This window comes from Elephantulus edwardii, unplaced genomic scaffold (genome assembly GCF_000299155.1).
Source record: "Elephantulus edwardii isolate Elephantulus edwardi_28Jun2011 unplaced genomic scaffold, EleEdw1.0 scaffold00025, whole genome shotgun sequence".
NCBI classification, from domain to species: Eukaryota; Metazoa; Chordata; class Mammalia; order Macroscelidea; family Macroscelididae; genus Elephantulus; species Elephantulus edwardii.
This window is the reverse complement of record NW_006399775.1, coordinates 1,616,186-1,636,363: the sequence shown is the minus strand read 5'-3', so window position 1 is coordinate 1,636,363 and position 20,178 is coordinate 1,616,186.

Sequence of the window (20,178 nt, the reverse complement as noted above, 5' to 3'; positions counted from 1 at the left end):
GGAATACAAAAAATTTAAGAGTATTTTAAAGTTACCATTTTTTAAACACTTTTAAATCTTTTTCTTAAATTTGCTTACAAAGTTTATATGCAATTTGTTTCATAAAATGATTCATCATTGGATCTTGACCTTCATTACCCTTTTTGGCCATATCCTTCCCTTCTATTTTCCCCTCTCCCACCACCCACCAAACTGTGCAACCCTATAGTTCTGCTGGTAAATATCCTCATTCCCTATGCTCTTGCAGCCCCCTCTTGTGCTCCTATATATGTTTTACAAGTTATCCTTCTATTTTTACAATAATGGCATTATGCAGTACTTGTCTTTTTAAGACTGTGTTAGTTCATTCAGTATAAGGTTCTCCAGTCTTCCTTGAGTTATGTAATACTTTTCAAAATAGTTGTTCTTGAGTGCTGCATACTATTCCATTGTATGGATGTACCACAATTTTGCAATCCATTCAGTTATGGTTGGACATTTGGGCTGTTTCTATGTTCTTGTAATGGTGAATAATGGTGCTATAAACATTGGTGTGAAAATCTCTGTGAGTGTCTCAATTCTAATTTCCTTGGTGTATATTCTTAGGAGTGGAATAGCTGGGTCATATGGAATTTCTATGTTCAACTTTTTTGAGTAAAAGACATGGAAAGACTTTTCATAGAGGAAGACATTCAGGTCGCCAACAGACACATGAAGAATGCTCAAAATCACAGGCAATAAGAGAGATGAAAATCAAAACCACAATGAAATACTGTCTTATCACAGTTACCATGGCAAAGTTAACAAGACAGCAAGTAATAAATGTTGGAAAGGATGTGGAGAGATAGGAACTCATATATTGTTAGTGGGATTGTAAAATTGTAGAACCACTTTGAAGGAAAAAAAAAACTGAACATAGAAATTCCATATGACCCCACCTATTCAACTGCTTGGAATATATCCTGATAAACTGAGAAATGATGCACAAATGGAAATTTGTACACCAATGTTCACAGTAGCATTATTCATCATTGCAAGAACATGGAAACAGGCCAAAAGTCCAACCACAGTTGAAATTATGGTACATTTACATGATGGGATACTACACAGCATGCAGGAGCAATGATTTTGTAAATTAGTACCCAATTTGGGAGACACTGAAGAGTATTATGCCAGGTGAACTAACTCAGTCCTGTAAGGAACACTGACCACAGCTTGCTTGCAGGAATTGGTTGGATGAACAGGTCCTTTTGCTCATTAAAATAACATGGTGTTCAATCCTGGCCACATATAATCTTCACCTTCAAAGTTAATACGTATATCATCATCAGCCTGTTATAAACCGATGAAATCAGAACATGGGAGGAGAGTACGAATATTACTATTTTCCTAAAAGTCGTCCAGGATTAAGGGTGGAAGACTTATTATTCCTGTTGCTGGGGGCCCTCACATTGACTCTTACTTGTAGTAATTCTCTGTAAAGCAGAACAAAACACTCTAGTCCTACTGAATTGTCACAATCACTGCTGTCCTGAAATCCACATTGCAGTTCTTATGCCAATCCACCTTGTTAAGAGTGGATTACCCAACCCCCGACTTGCCATTTCAACGGTGTGTGCAGTGTGAATCTCCAGCTGCTCTGCAGAAGAAAGAAGTACAATCTACTCTCATACAGTTTAAAGCCTCTGCAAACCCACTGGAGGGTCAGCTATGAGTTGATTCTTACTTGATAGTATACAGCAACAACTGCTCTTCTAAACATGACGTCTTCTCCAAGAATGGACAAATCTGATAACGTGCCAAAATACATGAGATGAAGAAGCACCATCTTCACTTCGAAGGGAAATTCTAACTGCACTTTTTCATTTATTCTCTATGAATATCCACGGTATCATCAATAATCTTCCATGACACCAGAACTGAAAGCATCAATTCTTCTTTGCTCTTCTTTATTTACTATCCAACTTTCTTTGGGACTCTCCATCATTTTCTGAGGCTCAATCTGAGGAGGAGACTCTTTCTTGTGACAGTGGCTGGTGAATTTGAATTGCCAACATTTAAATTAGCAGCGCAGTAAATTACAGTACTTTATGCAGGCAATTAAAATTCCATAGATTAGGTTAAGTACACCTTAGTCTTCAAAAAAACATCCTAGCATAGTAAATAAAGATACTAGACTCTCAGTTAAATTTTATTTCCAGATAAACAATAAATGTTGCATAGAGCATACTTAACAATTAAAAAAAGTTATTCCCTCTTCCTTTAAATTTCATCTTTAATCAGGCACCTTACACTTTATTTCATATACTTATCTAGGCTCTTCTAATGTAATGAAAGTTAGAGCTTGAAAAACATGGTTTATTTCAATACTGCTCACTCTCTCCTTTAAGACTCAGTAACATAAATAGTAACAACAATCTTAGTTAAGGTTTGTAAAATGCATTTCCTCTGTCTTTGTATTGTTAGAGAAAACATAATGGGTTAAACTTCAAGGAAACTTTGGTATAAAACCTCATTAAATACAGATGGCAGTGCAAAAGATTTAGCAATACCTTCAGATGGAGTTTAAATGTAACAGAGATTATATAAAATATAATTAATGTTCCTTTTGAAGTGAATACTATTGAAGTTTAACAGCAGACAGATACAGTTTTGTCTGGAAGCTTTCAGATATTTGCTTTAACATTTTTACTATTTTTCCTTCTGAGATCAGAAAATCTAAAAAGAAAATGTGTATTGCTTTTAGTCCTCACTGAATTCCTCTGAAAGATGATTTTATAATTTATCTGAATACACAGTGGCGGTTGACTCTAACTCCATAAGGCCTTCATGCTTGGAAAAGGGGGTTTTGAAAAGGGATTCTCATGTGGGGCTGATGTGAATACTGATCTTGGGTCCTAATGAGTTTATTCCACCACCTGCTTTGAGGGCAAACTATTTCTTATCATTCTTAGTTCTGTGTGTTTGCTTCATTAGTGACTTTGAATTTTTCTCTTAGCCTGATTTAAGTGACACGAACTATTAGTGAAAATTCTGCAGACTTCAGGAGCAACTTTTGCTGAGACTTTATCCTTGGTCCAAAATAAAAATATGAGCATTTCTATTACTTTCAAAGAAAAGCCATTAGTAATCATTACAACAGTGGCTGAATGCAGAGTGGTGCCACAGCTGTGAATGAAATGCAAGAGGAAGCTAACATTAAAACTAATCAATGTCATTGTCCTAACGGAGCAGAAATGAATCCTTAATTTAAGCAGGCTTCAAATCCTGTCATTAGGGAAATGGCTAAAATTTCTATTTGAATATGCTTTCTTTAAAAGTAAACTTTTAATGAAAAGAATCTAGAAACTGGGTAACTGTTAGATTATCAAACTTTATCAGTTACTCCTTCAGTTAACGGAATTAATTGAGGGTCTACACCAAAAATAACTTCCTTTGTAATACCTGGTACCCATAATCGTCTAAGTGCTTTTCTTTGTAAATGCTGTTGTAAGTGCTTTGTAAATACTATATGATAACTAAGTTAATCAGAAGAATAATAAGTAAAGTTGTGTGGCTAAAGGCACATAGTTGGGAAAGGTAGAAGCCGAGATGTGAATTTGTGTCTCTCTGATTCTCATTTAAGAAGTTTTGTTCAAGTATATATAGACAAAGCTCTTTAAAAAAAATTCTGTGTGTACCATCAAATTGGATCTGACTGGTACAGGAGGAGATTGTCCCTCCTCCAGCACAATATCTGGTGGATTCAAGCCACTCACCTCTAGGTTTGCAGTGCAGCTTCTTGCCACTAGGCCATGAAAGCTCACCACAAAGTTGTTGCGCTCAGAATCACTCTGTTCTCCTTAAAAACCTACTTGCTGCATGTGTAATGTTGTTGCTGCTGTTATGTGCCTTTGAGTTGGAACCAACTCATAGTTGACCGTCCAATGAGTTCTTAAAGACTGTAAATCACAAAGGAAGATATTGTCTGTCTTTTACCAGCTGGTGGATTTAAACCACCTAAATTTGGGTTGGCAGTATAATTTCGTACCACTTTAAGCTAAATAAAATTAAAACAAATCCACGGAATCTAAAATATGACTGTGAGTCTATTCCAGCCATCTCAAGAATTGGTCTAACACATTGAACTGTAACGAACAAAAAGACTAGACAAGCTGTGGGATGATAGCAAGAATATCATTTATGAAGAAAGCAAAAGGTCATTACAGAGAGTTAGATGAGGAAGACAAGAACAAGATGGATGTCACTAGAGACTCTGAATGTTTCATGAAGCAGTTAAAGAGTTGAGCACAAGATTTCAAAGGGAAGCTTTGAAAGACGAATAAACGTACTATAATAAAATGTGCAAAAAGCAAGAGTCAGAAAATTGAAAGTGAAGAAATCATTCAGCATTTCTCAAGCTGAAGGAACTGAAGAACAAACTCAAGTTCTTAAACAAAGAACTTGAACAAAGTCAAAGCCTTGAGTTGAAATACTTGAGTAAGCTATGGACAATATATTGAATGATCAAAATAATTTCATGAATCTATGGACAATATATTGAATACACCAAAAGAAGATGGAAGAAATACACAGAGTCACTGTACCAGAAACCATTGCTCTTTAACACACTGGTTTTGAAGTTTTGAGGAAGTAGCATGTGATCAAGAACCAATAATAATAAGGGAAGAAGTTCAAGCTGCTCTGAAGGCATTGACAAAAAATAAGACCCAGGAATTGATATAACATCAATTGACATATTGCAACAAACAAATGTATACCTGGACATGCTCACCAGATTGTGCCAAGTTATCTGGAGGACAGCTACCTGGCCAACTGACTGGAAGAGATAATATATATTTGCCTTTCCAAAAAAAGGTGAAATTAATGAAGAGTAGCACTAATATCACATGCAAGCAAAATCTTGCTGAAGATTATCCAAAAATAACAGGAATGATGCATTGACAGAGAAGTACCAGAACTACAGGCTATATTTAGATGAGGTCGTGGAATTAGGTATATCATTGCTGGTGTCAGATGGACCCTTGATGAAAGAAGAGAGTATCAGAAGAATGTTTACTTCTATTTTATCAACTTTGCAAAGGCATTTGATTGTGTGAATCGCAAAAAGAACTGTGGTTAAGGTTAAAAGGAATCAGAGTCCCTGAACACATGATTGTGCTCATGTAGAACCTACAATTTGACCAGGAAATTGTTGTCTATAAAAAACAAGGGGACACTGCATGGTTCAAAATAAAGAAAAGAATGCATCAGGGATATTTTCTTTCTCCATACCTTTTCAACCTATATGTGGAACAGATCATTCAGAAGGCTAGACTTTATGGAGAAGAATGTGGAATTAGGATTGGAGGAAGAGTCATCAACAAGCTGTGTTCTGCAGATATCACAACCTTGTGTGCCATAATTGAAAAGGACTTGGAACTTTTGCTGCAGAAGAGCAGACTGCATCCTTCAATGTGGATTTCATCTCAGTATCAAGAAAACAAAGATCTTCACCACTAGGCCGACAGGCAATTTTATGGTAGATGGGTAAATGATTGAGGTTGTTAATTATTTTATCTTGCTTTGATCTACAATCAATACTCTTGGCACCAAAAGTCTGGAAATCAAAAGATGAGTTACATTGGGAAAATCTGCTGTCATGGATCTCTTCAGAGTATTAAAGAGCAACACCATCAGTCTAGAGACTAAGGTACATCTAATCCAGGCCAGGACCTTTCTAACCACTTGCTATGCATGTGAAAGCTGGACAATGAATAAAGGTGGCAGAAGAAGAATTGATGCCTTTGAGTTGTGGTGCTGAAGAAGAGTATTAAATATGCTATGGTCTACCAGGAAAACAAATGGGTCTATTCTGGAGAGGATGAAACTGCTTTGTTTCTTGGAGGCAAGGATTCTGAAGCTCCATCTCATATACTTTGGGCATGTCACAAATGTCACAAAGAGCAACCAGTCCATGGAGAGGGAAATCATGTTTGGAAGGTTAAAAAATCAGCACAGAAGAGGAAGACCCTGCAGAAGATAGATTAATACAGTGACTGTGTCAATGGGGCCACATGTGTTAAAACCAGTGAGGTTTGTTCAGGATAGAGCAAGGTTCAGAACCTCTGGTCACAGGGTCACTATGGATTGTAGTTGACTTGATGGCACATAACAACAACAACAACACAACAAGGAGACACCAAGACTCTATATAGTGCATGATAAAAATATGATATAAAACAAAGGAAATAGATGAATAAGATATTCAAAGACATGTTTTTTGCATATTCTTACAAACTTTGCCACAGCTTTTAGATCATCCTATAAATAGGTAATGGACAAAGTTTCTTGGGGGAGAAGGGAACACAAGAAATTCTCACCTAGAGAAGAAAGGGACACAATAAACCAGAAACCACGGCTTAGCATATCTGAATAGAATATGAGAAAATTTAAAGTTTGAAGATACAACCTGGTAGGTTACATGCAGCAAGAACTAATGGAAAAGAGGAGAGATGAAACTGAGCTATGGTGACAGCCTACCACCTCTACAGGCTCCGAGGAGTGCTTGCATGAGCCATAATCAATGAGGTGCAATGGAACAGTTGGTTAGTGGAAGCTCTCTCAATGGTAGATCCAGTCTTGGTACTGAGCACCAAATGAGAATGATGAGTGGTCTTCAATAACATTAGACAGATTTCAAGAAAAGCTTCAGATTCTGCTGCCATTGTGAGAAAAGATTGGAAAAGACTATATTGGGAATAAATGATGTGTACCTCCATTGTGTGAAGAAATTGAAAGGAAGTAATGCTTCCATTTCATGCATGCATTTGCCCTGGAATATCTCCAGACCGAGTTTACTAACAGTGTTTCCCTCTGTACGAGGGTTTTGAGAAATGTTCTGTGAGGAAGAGGAGACACGCCATGGAACAGAGTGGAAAGGTGGATAATCATCATTCTTCTGCTTACCCCATTTCCTCCAGATAAGCTCTGCCTGTTTTATATTTTTTAGATTTTTAGGGAGCCTCAGTGTTTGAGTAGTCAAGAGTTACACTGCTAACCCAAATTCACACAGTTCAAACTTACCAGCTGCTTCAAATTCACCAGCTGCTCTGAGAGATAAAAAGACGAATACTCTCTTCTCATTCAGTCTATAGCTTCTGAAAATCCCCTGGGGATCATCTATTACTTAGTTTTGACTTAATAACACACAACAATATACAGACTTTACCACCATTTTTCCAAAAATTGAGAACAATTGTAAATTAAGCTAGCTTCTGAGTTTTTTGACATATCCAGGGTCAATTGATATTCCATCAATTCCTGGGGCCTTATTTTCAGAGTAAAGACCTGATCTAAGTCATGCTATTTTTCAGCTGCTTCCTAAGCATCTAATAGTTGGACAGTGAATAATGATGACAGGAGGAGAAACAGTGACTTTGAATTGTGGTGTGGAGAAATGTACTGAATACCCCATGCACTGCCAATAGAAGCAACATGTCTGTCTTAGAAGAAGTGCGATGAGTGCATTCCTTAGAGACGATGATGGTGAAAATTCATATCACATAGGGTCAGAGAAATAGAGGAAGACTCCCAAGAAGATGGATTGACTTCATGACTGTAGTAATGGGTTCAAGCTTATCAGATGTCGTAAGGGTGGCATGGGACAGGGTAAGGTTCAGAACTGTTCTTAAGAGTGTTGCTATGAGGCCTAGTCGACTTGATGGTGTGCAAAAATGGCAGCAATAAAATTTATGTGGAAGAAAATAAGTTCTACTTCTCGTCAATGTCAGTGTGAACATCACTATGCTGGCGAGGACTATGCACAAATCACTTAACTTCTGTGGACCTTGGCCCATTTTGTTAAGTAGGAGGGACGGTATATACTCTCACAGTCCCCACAGGGAAACAGTGGGAATAAAATGAATAAGCACAGAAATCACAACACTCTAAGGGAGGAAATGCTACAGTCACAAGCACAGTGAATACTAGCTTATCATTTCATTTTCTTAGTGTTTATGAAGTAATAAGCGTATCATACTCCCTTAACACAAGAAATCGAATGCTTTCTTATAAGTAATTTCCGTTTTTGTTTATAAACATACCTTTTTCCTTTTACCTACAACTTTAAACTCATAACTGTTTATTATTATTTCTTTCAAGTCAAAATGGTTGTATAGACAACTTTTCGCCCTCGAAAGATGTAAATTCTATTCACACTTAAAATCATCTCAACACAACTTGAAGATATGCATTTCTGTTGTTTCTTTTCTGGGCCTGCCAGTGGGCAGTCACACGTCTCTAAGAAGTGAACTCACTAAATGTAGACTCCTCCAAGTAAATACCTAAGCACAATGGAGTGACAAGGTCACTGAAGTGATGAGTCAAAAAGGCTTAGCTCTTAGTAGAGTGCCTTACCAACGGTGTTTTCGGCATCCATCAAATGAGAAATGCTAATCCTTTGCATAATTACAGGGTGATTGAAGAAATAAAATGAGATATGAGAGGCATAAAAATTTCCAAATGTACACATAAATTATTGTACATGTTATTTTCCTTCACTAATTCTCCCAAATAATAGATTTACAGGAACAACTCTAAAAATAAACTCACTCATTGCTATTGAGACGGAACTACCTTACAACTGATCCTACAGTGAGTTTACAGAAGACTATAAATCAAAATAAAGAAGCCATTGCCCATCTTTCTCCAGTGGAGCTACTGGTGGAATCAAATCACTAGAGAGGTGCCCCCTTTTGGAGAACGGTGCAACTCCCTATGGATTATACCACCAGAGCGCAGCAAGAGGTCATAAATAGGAACTGCCGCAGGAGGTCAAGAAACAGAACTGATATCTCGTGGTTTGGGTGCAACTTCACCATATTTGAAACTAGGAAAGTCCTGTAAATTATGTTCAATAAAAGGAAAAGGCTAGAGCGAGGGGGTTGGATCAACTTGGTTACACCAGGGACTGTATGAGACTTAGTACTCCTGGAAGCAAAGTGTTGCCTGTGCTTTGAAGATGAGAAAATTGAATATGAGCTTATTGACCCTCTCACACAACATGGCTCAAACACTAGACCAACCTCATTCTCTTTCCATTGTTCAGTGCTGTAGTAGAACCATGGACTTGAAAATTTCCAGTCCTCTTCGGCTACAGGAAATAGCTAAGGGATCAGAAATGACCAAAGCTGTCATCTATCTTTTGTAAAAGCAGTTATTGAAGAATAATTCTAGAGAAAGCTTTAAATGTGTTCCCATGAGGTAGTAGTAAATTGGCCATTTGAGATCAGAATAGTGAAAACAAATATTTTCCACATCACTGTGCTAATATCAAATATTTAACTCTGTGTTCCCTTGAGAATTTTTCTTTGTGTAAGACTCTGCCTTTGGTCTACAACCACATTGAAGGGGGTGTCTGTCACTTCTCAGAACAACAAATCACCAAGTCTTGTGATCTTCTGACCCCAACTACTTGCTTTTATATTCAAAGGCCCTCTTTTCTGTCTGAGTAGTGCTGCTTCCTTGGAATGGTAAATGTCTCTAGTGTCCTTAAGTGAATACGGTGATTCACCAATTTTCCTAATTCAGTTCAGTTAACTCAGTTAATCTCTGACATTAAATAGCTTGTATATACACATCAACAAAGCACAGACAGACATTTGTTACAACTGAGTCCTTGTGGGTTTAGGAGAGCCAACCTAAGTTACTCTCCTGCTCTTGTCAGTATAGGAAAACAGAACACAAATTCCTACATCTAAGACCAGTTTTGCACAAGACCATGTAGACTTGTAGTCATCTAGCAGCATTTTTCTGAGACGAGTATGGACTGTAACATGAGCCTTTCCTAGAAAAAAAAAGGAAAGAAAAAAATTGCTGTGCAGCCCATTCTGACTCATGAGAATCTAAGAGAAGTCATGATGGAACTGTGCCCTGTAGGATTTTTCAGTGGCTGATTTTGGAGACATAGGAAGCTGTGATGCTGGAGAAGAGTGTTGAATATACCATGGACTGCTAAGAGAACAAATAAGTCTGTCCTGGAGAGGAAGAAGCCAGGCTGTTCCTTGAAGGCAAGGATTCTGAAGCTTCATCTGACATAATTTGGACATGTTTTAAGGCAAGATCAGTCCTTAGAGAGGGACGTCATGGTTGGAAGGGTGGAGGGACAGGACAGGAGAGGAAGACCCTCGATGAGATGGATTGATTCCGTCACTAGGGTAATGGGGGATTAGGTGTGTCGAAGACAGTAAGTTTAGCATGGGATAGAACAGAGTTTAGGGCTGTCGTACAAAGGTTCCCAATGTGTCACAGACAACTTGACAGCACATAACAACAATAACAGGAAGCATAGGTGGCCTAGTAGTAAGAACATGCTTTGCAATCCCTAAGGAATGTGGTTCGAGGCCACCAGCCACTCCACTAGAGAAAAATAGACAATCTTCTCCTGTATGATTAACTCCCTCTGAAAACCTGCCAGAGGGTCTGCTATGGGTCGGTTCCATTTCTCTGGTAAACAACAACAAGAATAATAGCAAAAACAGATTTCTAGGCCTTTCTTCCAAGGCGCCGCTGGCTGGACACAAACTTCCATTCTCTCTAACAGCCAAGCATGTTAACAGACTCTATGACCAGTGCCTCTTCTTTATAACTATAAAAAATAAAATATCTACACCCAAGCTTGTATGAAAATTTCATTTTTTCGTGGAAGTTAATCCACTTGATGGACCACAAGGCTCATCTACCACTCATTTGCCTGAATCATTACTCTCTTCTGCCTTTTTCCTCAGAAACTTTAACTCACCTCATTATCAGTCTAAGAAGCCTTTATTAAGGGAGATCAGATAGAGCCTACTCTATTTTTCACATTTGTAGCTTTCATTGAAGCAGCACATAAATGATGAGGAATGAATGGGTTTTGGAACCCGATGTATTTGCCATGTGACTGTGTGTCAGTAGATGACATGCTTTAATTTGGTGGGCCTCAATGGAAAATAACAATAGTAGGAGCTTGAAATACTGGAATAAAGTTTGTGAAGATTATTTGGCATAAAGCATCAAGTTGCTTTTATACCTCCAGGATGACTTTACTTCAATCTCCCTTCATGAGAATTTGAGCTGGCTTCGAAAGCCACTTCCTAACACAGAAAGTGAAGGCCAAAATGGTGCCTTCCTTTCCTTAGAAAGTTGCAAGTAGAGATATTATTTGATCCAGCAATCCACTACTAGGGACATATCCTAAAACAATAAGAGCTGTGATTGAGATTGACATATGTATGCCCTTGTTTATTTTAATATTATTTACAACAACAAAGGGAAAAAAAACCAGGTGTTTATCAATAGATGAATGGCTGAAAAATTATGATACATTCATACAATGGAGATTTCTGCATCAATGAAAAAAATATAAATTTATAAATGAATCATGGATGAATCAACAACAAATTTGTTGAGTGATAATGTGAGTCACAAAAGGACTATTATGGTTTGTTGTTGTTATATGCTGTCAAGTTGCCTGCGACTCATAGAGACCCTATGCACAACAGCCCTAAACCCTGCTCTATCCCATGCCAAACATACTGTCTCTGACACACCTATCCATTACTCTAGTGACTGAATCAATCCATCTCTTTGAGGATCTTCCTCTTGTGCTGTCCATCCAGCCTCCCAAGCATGACGTCACTCCCCAAGGACTGATCTACCTTGCAACATGTCCCAAGTATGTCAGATGAAGCTTCAGAATCCTTGCCTCCAAAGAGCAGCTTGGCTTCACCATCTCCACGAAAAACTTCTTTGCTCTCCTAGCAGTCCATGGTATATCCAATACTCTTCTCCAGCACCACACCTAAAAGACATTAATTTTCCTTCTATCATCCCTACTCATGGTCTGGATTTCTGATGCATAGCAAGTAATTGAAAAGACCATGGCCTGCATCAGGCACACCTTAGTCTCCACATTGATATTGTTGCTCTTCAGTACTTTGGAAAGGTCTCTTGACAGCAGACTTTCCTAATGTAATTTTTCTTTTTATTTCCTGGCTGTTGGTACAAAGAGTGTTGATGGTGGAGCCAAGCAAACTAAAGCTGTTAACAATGTCAATCTCTTCACCATCTACCCTGATGCTGTCAATTGGCCCAGTGGTGAGAATCTTTGTTTTCTTGATGTTTAGCTTCAATTCTCATTGAAGACTGCACTCCTTGACCTTCTGGAACAAACACTTCAGGTCCACCTCAGTTTCAGCAGCAGAGTTGTGTCATCTGCATCATGCAGGTTGTTGATGAGTCTACATCCAATCCTGATGCCACACTTCTCCACATAGAGCTCAGCCTTCCAGATAATCTGTTCCACATATAGATTGAAAAGATATGGAGATCAGACACAGTCAAATGCCTTTGCATATTCAATGAAACACAGATTGGTATTCCTCTGGTACTCTGCTTTGAGCCAATGTCAGATATAGCTATTATGGTATAGGGTCACTGTTATAAAAAGGTGAGGAAAGGTTTATACACAGAATCATTCTTGGATAGTTAATAGAAATGGAAAAGGAGGTAAAGGGGAGTGAAAATTAATAGATATTTTTATGAAAGGAAGGGCACTATATAATAGAGTATTTCTTAAAGATTGTAATTATTTGATTACATTAATCCATTTTAATTAACATTATACAACAAAATGTGTATGAATGAGTGAGAAACCTACATTTATTTTAAGCTTTCATTTTAAAAACTTGAAAGGATCTTTAAAAAACTTAAAAAGTGCTTTCCTGTGAAATAATAATAATATACTATATTTTTATTAAATTGTACCACAAATTATCTGTTATTTCAAAAACCTCTGAAATAAGAGGAGAGTAGAACTCGTATTGCCATGAGAAAGTCTGCTGCTAGGGACCTCTCCAAAGTACTGAAGAGCAATGGTGTCTCTTTGGAGACTAAGGTATGTCTGATACAGGCCATAGTCTTTGCTATCATTTGTTATGCATCAGAGAGTTGGACAATGTCTAAGGAGGATAGAAGGAGAATTGATACCTTTGAGCTGTGGTGCTGGAGAAGAGTAGTGAGTGTACCATGGACACCTGGGAAAACAAACAGATTCATCCTGGAAAGGGTCAAACTGGGCTGCTCCTTGGAGGCAAGGATTCTAAGGCTCCATCTAACATACTTTGGACATGTTGCAAGGAAAGGGACATCATGCTTGGTAGGGTGGAGGGACAACGCAGAAGGGGAAGGCCACCTATGAGGTGGATTGATTCAGTGATTGGGGTAACTGGGATGGATGTATCGGAGACAGTGGGATTGGCACACGACAGAGCAGGGTTTATGGATGTTGTACATAGGGTCGTTATGAGTCACAAGTGACTCGATGGCACATAACAACAAACAACAACAGAACTCGCAGATATGGTCTGTTTGAGGTTTGCAGGTAAATCCAGATACATTAGAAAATCTTCCCTAGATTACGCTTTGTTGATATCAGCCCAGTACTCTTTTAACTACCAAAAAATATGCTTGATACTTCTCATACATATTGCATTTCTGCAGCTCTATCTGTTAGATGAGTTTTGTAGACATAAAATTTGGTGTTGACTTCTTAAAGAAGCACCATGACAAATAATTGAAAAAAGATCTAACTACAATTAATTTTTGTTGTTGTTTTCATGTGCCATTGAGTCACCTGTGACTCCTAGAGACTCTACGTACAACAACTCTGAACCCTGGCTCAGGAGCCATCTCACTGACTGACACACCCACCTCCACTGCTCCAGTTACTTTCTCAATCTATCTCATCCAGGGTCTCCCTTCCCTGCGTTGTCCCTTCACCCTTCTTGATCATGATTGTCCTTTTCCAAGGACTGATCCCTCCTGGCCAAGTGCCCAAAGTATATGATATGGAGCTTCCAAATCCTAGTCTCCAAGGAGAAGCTTGGTTTAATCCTTTTCAAGAAAGAAATATTTGTTTTCTTGGTACTCTATGGTGTGTACCAGAATCTTCTCCAGCACCACAACTCAAAGGCATCGATTCTTCTTCTGTCATCCTTAGCCATTATCCAGCTCTCTGATGCATAGTAAGTAATTGAGAAGACCATGGCCTGGATAAGATTCACCTTAGTCTCTAGACTATCATTGTTGCCTCTGGAGAGGTCCCTGACAGCAAATTTTCCCAGTGCAATTCGTCTTTTGATTCGTGAAGCCAAGCAAGATGTAATTGTTAACAACCTCAACCTCTTCTCTATCTATCATAGTGCTGCCAGTTGCCCAGTGGTGAGAACCTTTGTTTTCTTGATGTTGAGCTTCAATCCATATTGAAAACTACAGTCCTTGATCTTCTGTAGCAAGCACTTCAGGTCCCCCTTAGTTTCAGCAAACAAGCTAGTGTCATCTGCATAATATAGGATGTTAATGGATAGTTCTCCAATCTTGATGCCACACTCCTCCTCATAAACCTAGCCTCCTGAATTATTCATTAGGTAGGTGGTTTACAGATATATTAGCAAGCATCAATATCATTAATTGCTAGCATATAAGAAAAATGATTCATAAAGTGAGTTCAGCTGGAAAACATTGAAAATGAGCCATCTGAAGTAAAGACATCCCATCAGAAGTCATGATAGTTAAAAGACTGTGTTTCTCTAGTGAAGACTAAAACTCATTAGATGCATTCAAATGTGTAAGTGAATTACTTCCAAAATTTTTCAGTCTAAGGCACATTTATATTTTTTCTGAGAAAATGTGATGGAAATATGAGCAAGATGTCAGCAGTAGGCATTATTAATTTTACAGCACTGATTAATCTCACAGATATAATCTATACAGTCACTGGCCTCTCCTGGCTGTGGTGAGTTTAGTTTCGAGAATGGAAAATAAAAAACTAAGTAAAAGAGGCTTAGAGTCATCCAATTTCACAATGTCTAAGAGCATAGCTAATATAGCTATTGTTCCACTACTCCAGCCACATTCTGCTTTTTCTATTAAGCTGCTTGTCTTTCATAATGTTGGTGGAGCAAAATATTATTTTGTCTTTATATGAATTTAACAGAAGAGAGAAATCTACTGAAAGAATGAGTTTTCATGCGTCTGTGTAAGCTTAGATAAGAACAGGTTTTTATTCACATTACTTCAGACCTTTATGAATATATTAGTTGTAAAGCATTTAAGTGCTTCTTTAATCCCTCATTCCTATTATAAAATATGTAAAGGATATAAAATACTATACTAGGATATATATGTATTTTATTATTTTTCAATCTCATCTCTAAGCTATTGCATCTCAATAAATACTTAATATAATAATGGAAAATGGATAGAAATATTGGGAAATGGTATAAACGATATAAAATCCACCATCTCTGAGATAGTAATTTATTTACTTTGTGAACTATTAAGCAAAGAAAATGGGCTTATGCAGCTACTGTTTGATTAATTTAGTTCATTTCACAAGTATTTATTAGTAACCACTTTACTAGATACTAAGAATGCAAAGATGAAAACATAATCATTGCCTATACATTTGAATAGCTTGGAAGTGTTTTGGACTATGGATATGTGATGAAAATTCAAAACTTAATCCAGCAGTAAAATGTCTTGTTAGATATTGAAGTATTTAAGCTATTAAAGTTAATCAGTAAACACTCTAAATGAAGTTTTATCAGCTAAGAGGGAAAACAAAATGATGGTAGCATCCAATGAGTTTATCCTCAACTCATATTGTATGATTTAACTTTGCAAAGTTGCCTGAATTAATCTGTTTCTAAAGCTTCACAATATCTTGATAAAGCACAGGTAAATTATGCCACTAATAATTTTTACCCATAAAATACAAACATACCTACTTATCATCCTTGGAGCATTGGTCTCCAAATAATTATATGTGTCCCTCTTGTAAAGCTATGGCATTATTGTACCAAGCTTACGCTTTGTGAAATGTTTGGTTACTTTAAACTCTGTATATGTCTTCTGCTTTTTTCCCTTGGTGTTCCTGTAAGTTTTTTAGCTAAGCACTTATGTTCATTATTAGAACTCATTATTTGTATTCATTCTGTCAAAGCTTGTATTCTTTTCTGTGTGTACGTGTATGTCTGAATTAAGGAGAACAAATGAGATCTGAGATTAAGGATGTGCTGTTTTGGTTTATGCCCTTAATTTCATTCTAACTTAATGAATGTAGATTTGGCTTCCCAGTTAATAACATTTACCATACGACCAGAGTCTCCATGGAAACTAGCCAATAGGAGATTGTATTTAATTAGGCTTGTCCATTATATTTTAAAATAAATGAAAGCATATTCGTCTTTTGTTTAATATTATTCTTAATGTGGTCATTTGACTGACTTGCTTTGCAGTGGTAGTGCATTAGCAGGAGAATACATTCTAAATGTGTTGTTAATCTTGCAAAAACGGAGAGTGGCTGGATTATAATAAAGAATTTAGATGAATTATCTTGGAAAAAGCTTAATTTACATGGGCATCATACATATTATATGTATGTGTATGACAAAGAGAAAGACTGAGTGATCCCATTAAGTAAAATTATATTACAGGTTTACATTAGACAACTTGTAACTCCCTCTGCATCTTCCACTGTCCAATCTGTCATCTTCATTTCCTTAATTTTACCAACTTAATGAAAATGACAGCTCTTTGTTGTACACAATAGGCTACTGATTTGCTGAATTTGAAGATGTTGATAACAATCTAAGTGGGATTGATTCTGATGTGCCAGAAATGAATTTTTTTGCACAAGAGAGAATGGTTAACTATACACAAGAAGTATGCAAATGAGGAATCTCATCTCAAAAGCCTATTCCTAAATATTGGAAGGCTGCATAAATGCATAAATAAGTACATGATTAAAGTCTGAATATATAATTAGATCTATGGAATATATGCCAAGAGCTGACATATATAGTAAATGAATTGCCAAAAGGATTCCTTAGCTGAAACTCCTTATCTACATATTCAAATTAGATAGTGAGACCCTCTCATTATAGAGCTAGTGTGGGAAAGAGACTCTCTTAGAATACATAGTATTTATAAAATGTCTCAAAGCACATATGGGTCTACACCAGATCTGGAGAGTAAAGTGCCCAGTTTGGTGGCTAGGACACAGGGCTGAGAGACAGCTCTACAGAGGCTGCCTAGATACAAAACAAATCATAATATATCTATGTTCTCTTTTGTCCTATTTGTAAAGGAATGAACTGTGCTAAATGGCCCCTCAAACAGCCACAATAATGGCATTCTATGAAATTAGTATCCAGGGTTTTTTTATATTATAAAAAGATTAAACAATTGAAAATTAGTGACAGTAACATTCTTCCAACAGAAGGAAGTGAAATTGGGCTTTTGGATAAAATGACCTAATATGAACTAATATTAAGTATTAACACAGCAACTATAGGCTTTGAATATTGCTGAATGAGGCACTGAGTAGCATAAAAATTCTAGATAATAAGGTCTTTTTTGTGGCTGATGCAGTGTTCATGGAGGATTCAACTAGCTGGAAAGTGCCACGGGACATAATAGTGGGGCTGAATTTACAGAATTTTATTCTGATGCAGATAAATCTTAATAAAGCTGAAGCTAAGCCAGACATGAAACTAAGAGTAATTTGGGTGCACTGTGTGTAAATCATTCCTTCAAGGTCAGCACGTGGAAACATGGAGCCATTTCAGTGCTGTTTTCCTTTAAAACAGATAGTCATTTCAGAGGTTATCAGAACAAAACGCCAGGCTCTGAACACTGACATTTGGAGAAATACAAACAGAGTTTCTCCTGTTTTAAAATTGATGGTGAAAAATTTTGAAGATACACTTTGGATAAAAGATATTAAGGATCCACTTTGTTTCTGTCTTTGCAGAGGAAGAGGGCGGAGATCTGGCCCAGCCGGGCATCAGTTTTCCAGGGCCAGCAGACGAGGAACTAGGTAGAGTATAGATAACAGCATTGAATGTTGGACAGGTGTGACCAGATGTGCTCCAGGTGTGAGCAGGTGTACACAGCAGTCTGTACACCTAGTGACTGGTGAACCTTGCCACAAAATGTGTTAAGCAAATGTTTGACTTTAGGGACTGTCTCAATAAAAGCGAACTAAAATACGGTAAAGGGTTTTGTTTTTTAACAATAATTTTCAAACATACAGCTATTACAAGAGCTTCGGTGGCTTGAAAAGGAGTTTTACTGCTCCTTAGCACAGAGGAATACAGTCTAAAGCCACCAGTTTCTCAAGGAAGACACACTTTCCCCCTGTCAGATTCACTACCTTTTAAAACCTACTGGACAGGCAGATATGAATCAGTTCCAATTCAACAACACATAACAATAACATGTATTACAGTTGTGTTTGTTGCTGTTTTTATGGGCCATCCAATCAGAACCAAAATCTAGATGGCTCTCCAGTGGGTTTTCAAAGGCTGTAAATTACATTGGGGAAGATTGCCTATCTTTCCCTTAAAGAGCAATGAGTAGATTCAAATATCTTGCATTTGGCTTGGCAATACAATTCTTTACCACTAAACCACTAGAGATCCGTAATAACAGTGTAGTCTCAAACTTATTATTGTTAAGTGCTGTTGAGTCAAACACGACTCATAGCAACCCTATGAACAAAGGCCTGAACCTTGTTCTATAACTGTAGTATCAAACTACTATTGGATAAATAGTAAATCATGCTATTACATTTAATAGTGGCTTATCAACAAATGGTGTTTTATCAATGTAAATTATTTGTAGTTAAAGCTTCCATCAGCAACATTACGAAAGTTATAGATACAAAAGGAAATATTCTAGATGCTGATGGCATTAACATAATTGGCAGATGTCTATAAATGACCCCTCTGGATTTCCTTCTTTGTCTGTAAACCACACTAAGTCAATCTCAGGATGTGAAAGCCTCTTCTCTTTGCCCTTTTCTTTTCCATGTAACTTCGTCACTTGGCATAAAACAGCTGATTCTCCACGCAAACCCAGCAGGCACTGTGAGCGAGTTGCTGAGTACAAATTATGTGCTTTCTTCCAAGAGAGCTCCGAATTACTGTCATGTCGTATTTTCCCCAGTGCTTGTTAAAGTCATGTGGAAATTTTATTTTTATGCTGCCACAGACACAATGAAGCTGATGCCACATTTGGCCATTAGTCATTTGACATGAAGTTACGCTTACATAAAAAGGGGCCAGTGCCTGTGTCATAAATGTGAAATGTTTAATAAATTCAATGAAAAACTGCTGAATAAAATCAATGTGAAAGTGTAACTTGGAGGAGGGGGAAGCAACTTGATCAATAATTCAGGGTTTGTGCCCTCTGATCTAACGGGTAATTACCTAACCTGCAATATTTTCTGCCTCCCCTAGTTTTCGAGGCTATTCAAACTCATAGATCTTTCCCTATTTCAGACTTTTAGTCAATGACCCTCTTGATCACTTGACTGGCCTAAAGGATAATACAAAAAGTCAAGGAGTCTCCCTCAGAGAAAGCTGTGATTTCTTTTGAAGGAAATGACAGCAATTATGAGCTTTCTTTTCCATTTAAAATTATGAAAACAGTTACTATTCTAAAAGAATGAAAGTATATTAAACCATGTAGTCAAGTTCTAAACATAGGTCTAGCTTATAATTCTAAGTAAGCCATTCTTCTTGGAAAGCAAATAAAATTAATTTTAAAAATGTTTCATTAAAAAGGAATAATTACTATTTCATGTGCATAAGTATGCCTTTTTTTTACCTTTGGTAAACCTCTATAATTAGAAATGTTCTCTTGTAGGCCCTTCTAAAGAAGTTTCCAAATATATGTAAGGATAAAGTTAATCCTGCTTCATAGCTTGACTATACATTGTTTTCAGAAATTTTCAGAATCTCAGTTCTGATTATGATGCCAGCTCTTTGTACCTTATTTTCCTTTTCTTAGTTTGGTGAAATGCCAAAATAAACAAGAAATATTCCTCTTCAAGGTATGTTTATGTGCCAGGAGTTTGCGCTTGGCACCTTCATGCTCTTGAAACGCAAAAATGTGTTGCCAGCAAGTCAGTCAGAACTCACTCAAGGTGACATGCTCTTGGGTTTTTGAGACTGTAAACAACTCGGGAGGACATTGCCTGTCTTTCTCCCATCGAGCTGCCGGCAGATTCAAACTTTGCAACTCACTATGGGCTGTGCTTCCAAAACGTCCCTAACCCTATTGCTGTTGAGTAGTCACTGGCTCCTGGCTGACTCTTGTTGGGCTTCTGAC